This window comes from Equus przewalskii, chromosome 32, assembly GCF_037783145.1.
Source record: "Equus przewalskii isolate Varuska chromosome 32, EquPr2, whole genome shotgun sequence".
In the NCBI taxonomy this organism is placed as follows: Eukaryota; Metazoa; Chordata; class Mammalia; order Perissodactyla; family Equidae; genus Equus; species Equus przewalskii.
The window spans coordinates 23090411-23104983 of NC_091862.1; the positions used below are offsets into that span (position 1 = coordinate 23090411).

Below are 14573 nucleotides of genomic sequence, written 5' to 3' on the forward strand. Positions count from 1 at the left end.
CACCTTATTAAACTTGAATTCTGCACTTCGCATAGTAGAGGCAGAGGTGCTTAATAAGTATTAATAAGGACTGATGTATCGTGGATGTTGATTGAATGTTGATGAGCGTGTAAAAACTGCAGTTGGAGAGACACACACCTTCAGCAGCTCAGAGTGGATGCTGCTTCTCCGAGGTTTAACGCCTCAGAGATTTGTGAGCCGTTGAGACCGTTTTTTTCACACCAGTCAAATGCAGACATTCTCAGTGCTTCTTGCTGCCACCAGCTGTGCTGCAACCCAGATGCTGTCAGTAGTAAAGGAAAATATTTGCTACTTAATCTAATTTCTGGGCAAGTTCTTGGGCAACAATTAGGTTTTCAGCATACTGAGGGAAGAAATGGGCTTTGGCAATTTGACCTGCATTCGGAGAGAATCTGTCATTCATTGGCATTAAGCGATGGGTGGTTTTCACGTACGAGGGGTGAGTCACGTAAGTTCCACAGGAATCAGTGTTGCTGGGTGACCGTCAGGGCCCGGTGTGGATTGTCGTTCCTTGCTGGCCCGCAAAGGGACTGTTTTCTCCCACTAACTGGCTCTTAGCCCAGAGGTTTCCCTGCTGTCTGATGTCACTAGTTCCTTCCTCTCCCACCTGGAACTTTGATTATAGTTTCAGGTTGCATGCCAGAAGTCAGCTGACAGATCTCTGATGTTTGGAACTTTAACGTTTTCTGAGGGGGGAAATTGCTGTTAGCAAGTGTTAATTTTCCAAATAGTTTGTTGATCTTGAAGCCAACTACTGAGGAGCAGAAGTTCACTAATTTTTAGTCACTATTCTGTAGGATCAGAGGAAACGATGAATAGCAGTATGAATATCCAATTTTTCCAAGAAAAGATGGTACCTGATGCTCTCTCTTCTCCTTTTCTTAGTATTTCAGTCTCTCGTGGAGGAATGGCCCTCCCTGAAGTTGACAAGGTTCATAGTCCCATCTCGTTGGGGGACATTTAGGTGTTCTGAGTACGATGTGCATATTGTTTCTTTTCTTTTGCTTTTTTTTTTTTTAATGAGTAAGGCATTCTCCCTCTGTCTTCCTTCCTCCATGAGGAGAAAAGAAAGGAAGATTACATTTTATGAAACAAGTCATAGTAGCAGGTAATGAAGTCGGGGTTCCCACAGGCTTATTGATTACACTGTTTCCGCCCTCCTGTTCACTGATCTCCAATTTCTGAAAAATGGATTTTTATTGTTAACAAGTCTGAAGAGAAAAGACCATAATAGTCAAAAGGGCCACGATCAAAAATAGAGAAAAACATCAACGGTGCATGTGCCATGTGTCTTCAAGGGCAAAGCTCTGTCATTTTTATGGACTAGTATCGCTAAACCCTGAATATTAAAGGGTTTTTAAGGGTATCAGTGATTCCTACAATTAAGACACCTAGTTATCTTGGTGGTTTTTTTCCATGTGTCCCCTCCCCTTTACTAGACTGAGGGGTTATGTGTAAGGTAGAACGTGCCAGGCACAGCTGAAGTAGTGCCTTTCTTAGCTGCTGGGTTGGAGACGTTGCAGTGCCTGCGCGGGATGAGTACTGGCCCTCCCTAACGCTGATGCATCTTCCCACCGCAGCTGCACGGTACTCGCGTGTCTGGAATCCTTTTCAGCACTGACAGGTCCTCGTCCATAAACGCTCACTGTTGAGTGGATGCTAAAGTGACTTCTAATTAACGAATAAGATGAATGTAAGTTTGCTGCTGAGAGATGCGTGCAGAAGGAGGTTTGGGCTGACCTTCATTACCCATAGAGTCACATTACTCTATTGTGTAAAAAGCTCTCTGACTGGCTACTATGTTGATAGAACTCACTCAGGGCCCTCAGAGAAGTGGGAAGAATTTGTTAGGGCTCAGGCCTTTTAATTTCTTCTGTTTTAGTTTCTTCAGCAACAAAACTGCTGTGTTCATTAGTATCAAATCAACAACAGCATTTCCTATTTGCGATTTAAAACTGACAGCTGACTTTCACTCGTCATCCCAATTTTCAGCTCACCGATAGAGTGGTATAAAAGTGGGGCCAACACCCATGTTATTCCCATCTTACATACGAGGAAACTCAAGCTCGGAGAAAGTAAGGCGACCACCCAGAGTCAGTCCATGGCAGAGGGGATCTTAAACTTATGTCTTCTGCCCACAAACCCCCACATGTTCTCTCTTAAAACTGATATCGGATCTGTGTGGTAGACGGAGATAGCCGTGCGCTGGACACAGGAGGCCGGGGAGCCACTTGCTGATGCGTAATCTTAGAGACATTGCTTTGACAAGTGCTAAAGCTCCATGAGCCTTGAATTCCTCATGCTCCTCTTATATTAGAAGGATATTATGAGGCTGAAATAATAAGCTTTGGAGAATAAAATAATGCACATACACAAGGCATTATTAAAGTACTTTCTTCTCTATACAGTATTGCTAGTTATCAATTAAAAGAAATATTATAATCGGCTTGTTCAAATAATTCACACCCGTGTTAAAACCAGAGAGCAGATGCTGCAATAAATTAGTTCTGGCAAGTTCTCTAAGGCCCTTAATGAAATCAGAGCAGGCCTGATAAATTAGACAATATGGTAAAATATTTAATTTTGTCATCTTCTCTGTGTTTTTATTTGCTTAATTATTTTTGCTTATTTTTCTCTACTTTGTTTTGTTGAGAATGTGGGGTAAGGAAGAATTCTTAATAAGATTTTTTGAGAAAATTCTTTTCCCTTCAGTGATATATCAGAAGGAGTGAAAGTGAGATTCCAAATAATGTCAGTTAATATGGAGTCAATGAATATTGGGTGAATTGAAATCATTTGTGGGCCTACAGATTTTGGTAAAACTGCTTTTAAAGCTGAAACAAAAGCATGTTTTTTTTTTCATTTATTATAATTTTTTTCAAGGTGAATTATTTCTGGTTACATTGTTTAAATCATGTTCTTCAAATCCTGTCTTCAAATTATTTAAATGGGTGTGAAGCATATAGAAATTATGGCAATATGCTCATATTGGATATTGCTCAATGTTGACTGAAACCCAAAATTAGGAATCCCAAACACATTCTCTGGCATTTGGATTTATTTGAAAACAAAGGTTAGATTAAATGAAATCACATAGAATTGGTTAATCCAAATGACACTGAAAATGGTTTTTAGATTCTTCAATTTATTGTTTAACTTCTGTAACATTTAGGATAGTTGATGTTTATACCTTGAAAGTAGAGGTTGCTTTGAGACTCAGAATGCTTTCTGATCAAATGGGTTCTAAACTTGTTAAAATCCATGTGTCCAAATCTGATTTTATATCCTATGGATGGTCAGCAAAGAAAAAACATTCATCTGGCCCCTTCAATACACTGCACAGGCTTCACATGTCGGATCTGCCAGTGCAAGTTATCTGTGTCCAAGAATATGTCAGATGCATTTACCATGTCTGCTGCTGAGTCTTGACAGTAGCTGGAAATTTGACCATGTCTCAAAGATAATATAATTTGACCATATTATTTCCATAATATTCATATGCAATTCCTTAGAGAAGGAAAAATAATTAATGTTTCTCTTGAGTTGTGTTGCATGTACCTTTTCTGTTGTATTTATGAAATCTTTTCTTTTCTTGGAACCAATACAGTTGAAGGCTGAAGAGAAAGACAAATATTTGGGGAGTTTCCACGTTACGTTTTATGTACCTGGATCCAATTAGTTTTTACAATGTGCTGCCCAAAAACTATTGAAATATAGAAATGGATTCAATTTTGGAAACAGTTCCAAGCTACATTTATTCTGTCTTTTGTAATAGTCCCGTTATTGAGGTATGTGTGTGTGTGTTCATATTAGTGTGAGTATGAGACAGTGGAAAACAAAGACAGAAATAGTGTTTCAGGCTAGAAATTATGTTAGTGACCAAAATACGCGCCAGGGAGGCCTAGATACTTCCTAGAGGAGGGCCCCAAATTTAGATCTTAGCTTTCTAGCAGCCAACCTAAGGAGGAACACTAAATAAGCTTAAAATGTAGTGTCTATACAGACAGTTCTCAGTAAAAATAAAATTATTCTTGATACTGACTCCAGATAAATTTCTCCCATGTGTCTTCATTTTAAACAGGCAGTTAAAAATTGTCTCCTTTTTAATTGCTAAATAAACTAGAATAGACACCTTGCTTTGTCCATAGTAGCAAGCAATGCATGTTTTGGTAACCATTGAATTGGAAAAAACATATGATGTAGAATCATCATCAATTTCCCTTGATCGAGTATTAAAACTTTGAAAAACGTCGCCTCAATCAATAATGACACCATGAAAAGTGAATATTCATGCCATCAATAAGTATTTCCTAAATGTTGATAGAATAAAGCACAGCGTGACTATTACAACCTTCTGCTTTAGGTAGTGATCTAGAATTGTGAGATACCATATCGTTAATTATCGTACTCTCTTCCTCACAAGATTCCTCCTTGATCCTGTTAGCTTTTAAAATTCAATTTGCTGAGTACCTACTATGCCAGACATCCTGGTTATAACAACCAGGATTGGGAGGAATTATTGTTTTCATTTTCTGAGTGAAGAAAGAAGGATCAACGTAGTTAAATAAGTTGTCCAAGATTCCACAGCTGCCAGATGTTAGGACCAGCACAGGAGGATGGATTTTCTGACTCAAAATCTAGTATTCTGTTCATTGTACCTTTTCTCCCTCATCCCAACAAATTTATGTACTTTGGTAAAACTGTATTAAATTATTGTATTAGTCTGCTCAGGCTGCCTTAACAAAATACCACAGACTGAGTGGCCTAAACCACAAAAAATTATTTCTCATAGTTCTGGAGGCCAGAGGTCCAAGATCAAGTGTCAGCAAAGTAGGTTTCATTCTGAGATCTCTTATCTTGGTTTGAAGATGACCGCCATCTCACAAGACCTCTTCTTTGTGTGAATGGAGAGAGAGTGAGAGAGAGAGAGAGAGTGAGAGAGCGCTCTCTGATGTCTCTGTCTTATAAGGACACTAATCCTATGGGGTCAGGTCCCCACCCTTGTGACCTCATTTAACCTTAATTACTTCCTTAGAAGACCTGTCTCCAAATACAGCCACACTGGGGGGTGGGGTGGGCTTCAACATATGAATTTTGAGGGGACACAAATGTTCAGTCCATAACAATGGTCAATTATGAGAAAATTTCATGTGAAGAAATGCAGCCAGGCACTCCCCCTTCATTCCTGTGCGTAGGGTGTGCGTGATGATTTCAGCTTGGACTCGAGGGCTGACAGTAGCACCAGAGTGGGCTTGAGTGATCCGTTATCATTCCAGTGCAATTGCCTTGCTCTGTAGTTTGGCTCTATACCCTACTACCATTGGAATTGGAGTGACCAAGGCCCAGCTAAGTCTCTGAGGGTAGTTATAACCCATAATAATAGCAACAATAATACTTAAAACAATTTGCCATGTGCCAGACACTCTGCTAAGTGCTTTGGGCACGTTGAATTCGGTGTGTCTCATTGAATTATCAAACTGAATGAGGTTGGTAGGTGGTATTCGATGTTATTACTTTCCTTTATACTAAGATTCCCATGGTCACGTAGCTCGCAAATGCTTGATCCATGATGTATTTGAACCTAGACAGTGTGACTCCAGTGTCTTTAAATACCACCCATTTTACACTTCTAGTTACCAAGTAGACCAGCAACTTGATAGTCAGTGAGATAAGTGTACTCTAAGATTGCAAAAGGTAGGAATGTTCATGAGTAACCTCAAGGAATGACTATTTATATCTCAAGGGCCGTGGATGTCAACATTGCCTTATTTGTCTTGACCGTGACTCAGGGCAGAGGCAGAAGTGTGTGGCTGTGTTGCCCCAGTGCTTCAAGTTCTGATCCGTGAGCCATCTTTCTTTTGCCCTGGTTTTCAGTGATGTTCACATTTATATGTTTGGCGTAAGTATACATAGAATCAACATCAAACCTTACAGGTCTTTAGCAATTAAAATGACCAGTCCAGGGAATAGGTGGCAGGAAAGAAAGAATGAGAAATTGGAGAGACCAAGTTAAATTAATATTTTATTCTTTACATCTTGGGTAGAGATTTAAGCCTGGCTCTTAATCACTTAATTTAGTTAGTGCACCAAGATGAGATCCTTGACAAAAAGTAAAGTGATTGCATGTTTAAATGTATTCTTTGGTAAAAAGTATGCATTTCTGTCAACTTTTTTTCCATATAAATTTCTAACATAACATTTAACTTCTGCACATTTCAACATTTACAAAAAATTTCTCTTTGTGTCTGGTAGTTGAAAAAGTTCGAGAAATTCTAAAACTAATGCTTTTTGAGGTTTTGGGATGCTCAACTTTCCTGAGGTCCACATAGGTGAGTCACTCAGTCCCGAGGGGTTTCTGTGTCCTCGGGACAGTTGTTGAGTGTGGTGGTAGACTTGCCAGGACTCCTTCCACACTCCATGTCACAAGGTTTATGATGTTCTTTTTCAGTCTTTAAGCAAGAAGAGTGTTTTCCCAGATGCTGGACACACATGCACTGTATGTTCAAACTCATTCGTTAGTTCATCCATTCATTTATTCACATTTATTTATTCATCCTCAACTGACAAATATCTTTTGAATTCATACTCTCCAGTCACTGTCTTATGTCCTGTGGGACATTAAAGTGGCTTTTTAACTTTGAATATATTTCATATGTGGTTGAATATGTGTAGTTAATTCAATAAGGTAAGGAATCTGTAGTCCAGATATTAACTAATAGTTTGATCTTCTAAAACTCAGTAACATTTCTAAAATCAGTATAGATCAGTTTTCACGTTTACAGTGTAAAAAAGACCTCCGCAGGTGTGCTTTTGAAGAAACAGTGAAAAAACAATATAGAAAGTTTTTTCTTTAATTGTCTTAAATCTTCTGTTCGTAGATAGTGACTTATAGTTCACGAACTTCAGGATTTTCTTGAAAAATAAAAGATAATCATCTTTTACTGTATTATTTGATGTATTATGATAATATATTATTTGGCTATATTTATCAACTTAGATAAACTTTTCATATATTCTGGTGCAAAATAATCTTTTTAAATGAGCTAGTAAGGAAGAGTATTCTTCCTAAGACTGTCAAATGCATTCATTACTCAGGGAAGATCGCTGTCTAAACTCCTCAAGCTCTCAACCACATCCAGCTCCCTCACTCCATCAGATGCCCAGCCTTCCACCATCCGGAGCAGATGAGGAACCTCTTAGCGGAACTCTTCGATTTCTTTTCTCTCTCTCTAAAAGGGTATCTTGCTTCAGTATTTCTTTCTTCCCTCCCATCTGAAACAGAAGCTTCCAGTCTTCTGAAACTGATCTTTTAATCTGTGCTTCCCTTTTCTTTCCCACTCTTCTAAGAGTTCATTCCACGAACTAGCTCATCACTTGGATCTTTTCCCTGTAGCTTCAAGTCTCCCTTGTCTTAAAACAAGCTTCCTCTCAACCTTGATTCTTTTTCAGGCTACACATTTGCAGAAATTTGCTCAAAATGGGATAGAAAGAGAAGAGATATAAGTGTGAATTTTCTGGAGCGTTTCTATGAATGTGGCGGTTGTCTTTCCAGAACCTCTGATGGCCCTCATTGTCTATCAAATGTTCCTTTACCGTCTGCCACCACCTTTCCTTCTCAGCCCTAACACCCATTGCCTCAACGTGCCCAGTGTTCTAGTCACACTGGCTGTTTCTTCATCATCCCTTGCTCTTCTCTACTGCACAAAGATGTGTTCCCGTTAAAGGCTTTTGTTTACTTGCCAAATCCTAGCCTTTCAAGACCTGAGATAGTGTTTCTTAAATGCAGCATTCCCAAGCAATCTCTCGTTTCTGTACTCCCACAGTACCATTTTATGATTCCATTATCTTTACAGCTTGTTGTTTATATGGTTTTCTTACCTACTGGGCAGTAAGGTCTTTGAAGGCAGGAATCTTGTCTTATTTTATCTTTCAATTCCACGTGTGTACATTATTCTTAATACATACTTGATGTATTGAAATTGATTTAAAATATATATATATATATATATTTTGGTAAAGGAGACAATAATATCTGGATTCAAACTCAAATAAATATGAAATTTGCATTCCAATAATAGTTTATTTCATTATATTAGTATATATAAGCTTTAAAAAAAATGCGATTTGATTGAGCAAATGAGCCAGTAGATGGAATTCTGGAATTGTCTGGCAGAGTTTGCCTAATAGGATCTTATAAACACCTGCATGAAACTTGAGTCTTTTTCTAGCCTTAAGCTTTGTAGGCAATGATATATTCCAAGATGATGCTGAAAATATGAATGCCATTCAGAGTTTATCAAAGTGCTAAAGGAGTACCTGAATAGCCTGGGAGCATAGGTAATTATAAAGCTTTTCTGTCTACCTCATTTAGTAAAGCATGGCTTTCGTTTGAACCAGAGACTCGCCACTGTTGAGTCTCACCTGGTTGTTTAAGCCTTTTTTGATGATATGCTTTCTGGAACTCTGACAATAATGGATGTTCAGGTTATTTGCTGTGTGTTAACTTTATGACCATTTCTAAAGTCTTGAGAGATAGTCCCCTGTCGTTTATTTACCTGTATGTCTCACAGATCCTGATTTGTTCTTTGATTTACTAAGGTTATATACCTCTACACTGGCACATGGGCCAATTTCCCCACTTTCGGTAAAAAATTTTCGAGAAAGGAAGTAGAATTGATCCTTTCAACAGCTCAGTTATTGGGGGTAGATGGGGCACATCTGGTTAGGTTATATGGTAAGTCATAGGCTTTGCCGTGATTTCTTTTTGAGGGATATTTATGGTATGTAGACCTAACGTTAGGGAGGCTGAAGACACTTTTTTCCATTACATCTGAGAATCAGTTGTTGCATGAAATGTGGAATGCAATTCAGGTTTTCCGCTGTGCTTTCACTGCTTTTCGTATTATTTCCATTGATGTAGGAGGCTCTTGCCTAAGAGATGGATTTTCCTTCAGGCAAGGTCAGCCTGTTTTATGCATACTTATGAATATAATGCATATTTTACAATTTGATTTCTCCATTCTCTTTGTTTACATAATCCAAAGTTAACATTGGCCTATCTTTATGCTAATCTTGGCGCATCCAGGAGTAAAAGGAAAGTTGGAGAAAGAGTAATGACCTAATTTCTGTATACCTGTAGCAACCAAATAATAAACATAAGCACTGTAAAAGATAAAACTTGAGAAAATAACACATTAGAGTTATGACTTTATTATGTCATATTTCTCATTACAGTATAGTAGTCACGTAATTCTTCTTTGGTTTTATCCTCTAAATATTTAAAAAGTAAATATTTAAGGTAGCTTGGCAAGAAGTAGTTATTTAGCGACTGTAATAATATTGAGGGGTAGAATAGAGGGTAAGGAAAGAAAAACAAAAATGGGAAGATGTAGCACAAATGAGAAACCAAAAAACAGATTTTTAATTGTACAAAACATCTAATTGACCCTGCCTTTTTGTAAAAACAATGCAACATGTACCATTCTATGGGAGAGGTGGTGCCTGTGGAGATGGGGTCACCGTATGTATCCCTCAGGCCTCCTTGGTGAAATTTTGAGGGTTTCCCTCCACTGACTGCCAGTGAAAGAGCTGTCCTGGCTTTGGGAAAGACGATCTCTTGACTGGTCTTAAATATTTACTTGAAAAAGTTTTTCATTATAAGAGCATAAGAAGTTTGATAGTGGAAAATAACTTATGCTGAAAATTGGTTGAGAATTAAGTGATTATTTTGTTTTGGATACTAAATGATGTAGTACATGTAATAAATTGATTATTTTGACACCGAATTTTGTTACCATTTACTCATTTTGGAGAAATTAAAATTTTCATTGAATTTATTTTATTTTCTGTAAAACTTGGTAAACCATTCAACGGAGCACTGGTTTTTAGCTACTGTTATTTTCTGTTTCTTTGATTATCTCTACAGTATGGATGATAAATGTCTTTGCTTATTCTAAGTTCAATATCATTTATTCTTTATTTTTCATTCTTTTGCCCATTCAGTCATTTCTGCAATAGGGCCAGATTAATAAACTTTCAAGAAAAGGAAGTAGTATGGATAGTGGAAAATAATTGACTTGAAAGTTTGAAGACCTAAGCCATACCTAGACCCATTGTAATGACCTGTGGGTTCTTAAGCAAATCTTAGCTTGCTTTTTCATCTGTTCTCAGCTTTTTCATCTGTTAGTTGCCTGACGGTTTTTTTTTAATAAAAATAAAGAATGGTTTTGTTGGTTACATATAATTTTCAGCCAAATTAACATATATTATAAACTTTAAGAACTAGAAATGCGTGACTTTTTTACCAAGAATAATCTAGGTTATGGCAGCATGCTCAGTGATTCAGTTTTATAAAATCTTTCACTAAAATTAAAGCCAAAAAATTAATGGTGGTAGAAGTGGATAGTTACATATTTTCTCCTGAAACAAGTTAGTCACATGTGACTTATTTGATGTCAAATATGTAGTCAAGAAAACAAACCTCAGTTGTAACTCTGATCTTGGAAAACGTGACATGTGGTTAAGAACACAGGTGGAAAGAAGTTCGCGTTGCCGATGCCAGCCGATCTCAGCCCAGACTCAGAGTAAGGAGAGGGCAGTTTACAAGCCCGAATCATCAAAGAAAGATTAAATTATGTTCAGGAGACTGTAATTATGCAAGGAGAAGGCCAGTGTGCTTTGGAAAATGATTACTAGCAGATGTTATAACAAAAATTATTTTCTCCGTGGTCTTTACCTAACCATAAGGTTGTCCAGTCATGCACCACATAATGACGTTTCGCTCAGTGACAGACCACATATGTGACAGGGGTCCCATAAGATTATTAGCATACAGCCTAGGCGTGTAGTAGGCTATACCATCCGGTATGTAAGTACCACAACAATGAAATCACCCGACTACACATTTATTAAGTGACACATGACTACTTGCCAATTTTTCCATAGAGTTGATGCAAATAATTATTACTTTTAATTTTGACTTCTCTCATCTAAAGTGTAACTGCTCTTCTACTAAAATTATGGTCTAGTATATATTTGTTTAACCTCAGAAAAAAGAGTGATGGAAGGTGCTTATATTTGTATAAGGAGCTTGCCAGTGAAGCCTTAACCTCTTGCAAGATTCATCAGAGTCATATTAAACCATTAAACCATAATGTGTCTTAAAATAATTTGGAAGAATGGAGAATTGAAATAATAAAGAACCCCACCAACAATGGTTATTTTAAAAACATCTATCTATCATCTATCTTTCTATCTATCCATCTCTATCTATCTATCTAATCTAATCATACCTCAGTGTGACCCTTCCTTAGCTTAGTGATAATAACTGATAAGCATCCAAGAATAAATGTCTAATACCAAGGATTTTTTTCCTCAGAGTGGAAAGGCTGAGAAACCACTCAGAGAGAAACAATAATACTCAAACTTTCCAAGTGTTTGTTACAAATAGGGGGTGAAGGGTTGGAAAATATTTTTAAGGAACTCTCCTGTAAAGCTGCAGGTGACAAAAAGATCAGTCTGTACTTTGTTAGTAAAGTGAAAAGTAATTTTCACCTCATATTTGGGAATGAAGTTTGAATATTTAACAACATCTGTTAGCACTGTTTTCTGAAAACTTGTTAGTTTTATGGATTATTAAGGTTTCATTGCATGGTGATTTCTTAGGAATCTAATAACCTAAAAGTAAAGTTAAAGAAATGGAAATCTCTCCTTTTTCTTTTATTCCATTGTTTAATAGTATACTGTGTGAACTGTTGGTTTCTGGGGAACATAAGCATGAGTTGTCATACCACATTCTCAAGAGCTGTTTGAGTAAAGATTTGTCTGTTATTTTGATGAGGAAACTGAGGCACAAAAACTCACTTAAAATTAATGCAAAAATAATTTTCTGAGATGATTATCTCCATGTCTTTATTGTAATATTAACAATAATTACCTCCCATGTAGAGGCCAGTACTGATTTCAGTTCTCAACAAAATGATTTGTGCGAAATCACTGAATTTGGTGTGAGATCTTTCATGTTAATAGCGTCTAAATCTTTGCCTTAAAATCACGCTAATCACCTGGAAGTTTCTGTGAGGTAACATTTAAGTACAACATCATTATCGTTGTTTTTTTGTTGAAGAGAAAAACAAACATTGAAGATCATGAATTGCAGGCCATTTAACAGAAACAGTCTTTGAATCCTCTGATTGAGTGAAAAGAAGGCTCTTCTGTAGTCTAAAATTCCAGATGCGTGTGCATGTCATGAGACGAGTGTTTCCTATTCCTGGTAGCCACAGCCCGGAAAGTAAGACTGGAAAAGCAGAGTCAGAGCTGGGGACGCTGGCCTACCCCAGCTCGTGGGGGGCACTCATGTGCTCCATTTTGCCTGTGGGGCTGTTGGTAGGATGATGATTTCCGGCTTTGGGAATGGTTGAGTGCCTGTCTACAGGTACAACACAGACGGAAGGAGTGGGTGTCAGCGCTGGCCTTCTGAGGATTATGTTCTCCTTTTTGCTTCAGCAACTATGGGATTGCCAATCAGGTAGTCAGTGACTACTGCAAGTTGTTGTTCCCCATAAATGGCTATATCTATAGAATCATGGCCCATTTATGTCTTGGGTGAATTTTGCTTGGAGTGCAAAATAGATCAAGATTTACTCTTTCTTTTCTGAGGGCTGCCATGCTTTACTTTATCTTCAGGTCATACTGCCAAAGTCCAGTTTTTTTTTTTAAGCACATTAACTTGATTTTTTTTAAAAAAAGAGGTACTCTTTGGTTTGTTAAAAATATATAGTTAATTATCTTATAGAACACACATGTCTTTTTTTTCTTTTCCTAGGATACCGCTGCTGTTCCTTCAGTGTCTAATGAATCATGCTTTTTGGCTCTGATGAAACTTTTAACTTAAGAATAGTAGAGCTTGTCAAGTGTCATTCTAAGTGCCAGCAAATGGTTGATCTGAGGCAAGAAGAACAAAGTTTAAAAGAGAAAATAAATCTAGCACTTGCTTAATAATCTGCCCTTTGCAGCACCAGAATCTTATCTGACCACCCACATTCATCTGGCTGCTGTCGTGGTTCTTGCTTTAATTGCGGAAGCTATTTTTGCACCTTTTGTGTCTTTTGAGGAATTGAGGGGGCCTCCCTGCTTAGAATGATTCATGTCTCAAAGTGTGTAGGGTGTCCCAAAGTGCTGCTGCGGGATGTGCACAAAGGAGGGAAAGTAAAGCTCTTTGGGTGCTCACACATGGTGGGAGTGGATTAAGGCACGTTTTAATTGTCATGTCTTGATGCTTTAGTCCTTCCCATGAGACACTAACTTGTTTGGAAGAAAGACTGATATTTTAAAAAGATGAACAAATATACAATAGCCGTCCAGGGGTAGTGTGATCATATTGTTATATGGGCCCTGTATACTGGGAGATACACCATCTTAAGAGGGTTGACTTAAGTAGTTTGCCTGATCTTCCATGCATTTCTTTGGATCAGACTTAGATAAATATTAATTCAAAGTATGAGAAAATCCTCTTTTTTTGTTACTTACTGGAGTTTGTTAAGTCTCAGGATTTTACTTTGGTTGGTTTTGGCTTCCTATTTCAGAAATTAATTTTAGCACAGAACATAACATTGCTGAAATAAACTATAGAAAAGAATTTGCTGTGAGGTTATCTGAGACTTCATCCTGTGGAGTTTAGTTGCTGATGCACGGAGAGAAGATGTGTGGGAATGTCAGCTTTAAGGCAGAACTGTGTCGTGGACTGCAACGGCATAATTTCTAGTTCCAATGCATTGTTTTAACCCTAGCATTATTTTCCTAATTGCCTTCGCTTTTGCTGTTAGAGTCAATTCTCTTTTAATACTTGTACTTATTCAAAAGTTTTAAACTATGTTAAAGGAAATTTTTTCTTGAAAAAAAAAAAGTCTTCTTGAGAGATCCAGTTGCAAATTTTCTTTCCTCAAGGAAGGCAGTTTCTGTAAGTGAAGAATAACCATGGGCCAGCCCTGGTGATCTAGTGGTTAAGTTCACGCGCTCCGCTTCAGCAGCCCAGGTTTGATTCCTAGGCATGGACCTACACTGCTGGTCAGTGGCCATACTGTGGTGGCAACCCACGTACAAAATAGAGGAAGGTTTTCAACAGATGTTAGCTCAGGGCGAATCTTCCTCAGCAAAAAAAGAAGAAGAAGAAGAAGAAGAAGAATCATACCTATTAAATTCTCTGCAAGCATCATCATTTTTAAAAATCTTGTTGTTTGCCTTTCAGATTCCTGGAAGTTGTGCATGAGTTCCTGTGGGAAGAGTTGGCATCGTGGAAGGCAAAGACAGTTGTTTTTTGATATGAGGATAACAGGTTAATAACTAAAATTTATTATTTTATTCTATTGTTTTTACATTTAACTTGAGAAACAGCTTTGGCCCACTGTGCACCAATATGTAAACCAATGTTGCCGTCAAATCTGGGAGGAAACAATGGATATGCCATTTAGAGAGAAAAGTGTTGTGAAGGTTTGGTTTTATTTTGTTTTTCATAATAGACCAGTTTAAATGATAATTTCCTTAATTGAGATAGC

General features: G+C 37.6%; 1 protein-coding gene across 32 annotated transcripts in view; it reads left to right on the plus strand.

Moving 5' to 3' along the window:
• The window catches only part of HIVEP2 (HIVEP zinc finger 2), a 183570-nt gene that overhangs the window by 138313 nt on the left and 30684 nt on the right, over positions 1-14573 (plus strand). For all 32 annotated transcript variants that reach the window (XM_070602784.1, XM_070602810.1, XM_070602794.1 and 29 more), the window contains one exon: positions 14267-14353. The gene's annotated coding sequence lies outside the window, so the exon portion shown is untranslated. The remainder of the gene's footprint in view (positions 1-14266; positions 14354-14573) is intronic.